Below are 687 nucleotides of genomic sequence, written 5' to 3'. Positions count from 1 at the left end.
GACCATGGTTGAACCCTGGTTCTATAACTTATTTTATAAAACTGGACATGTTTTATTCTTGTTTTGTTTTGTTTTTACTTGTTCTGTTCTTCAGTGTGACTTAACAATAATAATATCCAATTTATTGTCTGTGAATATGGAAAGAGCTATTAGCTATTAATAATATTCATTTCATAGTCTGTAATTATGAAAAGAGATATTACTAATATTCATTTCATTGTATGTTTGTGAATATCAAAAAGATATTATACAGTAAGTATGCATAATAAATGCAAAATAATTATCAAATACACTCCATTAATCATTTGTAATTATCAACTAATATAATCCTATTAAAATATGTTTCTCTCTTATGTATCTCTCTCACACACTACACACAGCACAACATAGATAAAATCATTAATGCATTCCTATAAACAATAAAAGAAAATAAAATCTACGATGTAAGCTTCATCAGACAATTCCAGATAGATGCATTTTTCACCAACCAGAGAACGAAGAGAAACATTCCCAGAAAGGATGCAGAGTTGAAAAGTGCATGCTATATGTGGGAATAGTAAACACCTTCAACCTGATGAAAGAGAAACTGGGGAAAGTCAACATGAGAAGCCTCCCTTAACTGCTTGACTTAGAAGGCAAGGAGAAACTAAGAATTTTCTCTTAGAAATGATACTATGGGAAGTACAT

This window comes from Mandrillus leucophaeus, unplaced genomic scaffold, assembly GCF_000951045.1.
Source record: "Mandrillus leucophaeus isolate KB7577 unplaced genomic scaffold, Mleu.le_1.0 Scaffold578, whole genome shotgun sequence".
Lineage (NCBI taxonomy): Eukaryota > Metazoa > Chordata > Mammalia > Primates > Cercopithecidae > Mandrillus > Mandrillus leucophaeus.
The sequence above is the reverse complement of the archived record's forward strand: the minus strand, read 5'-3'. Positions refer to the sequence as shown.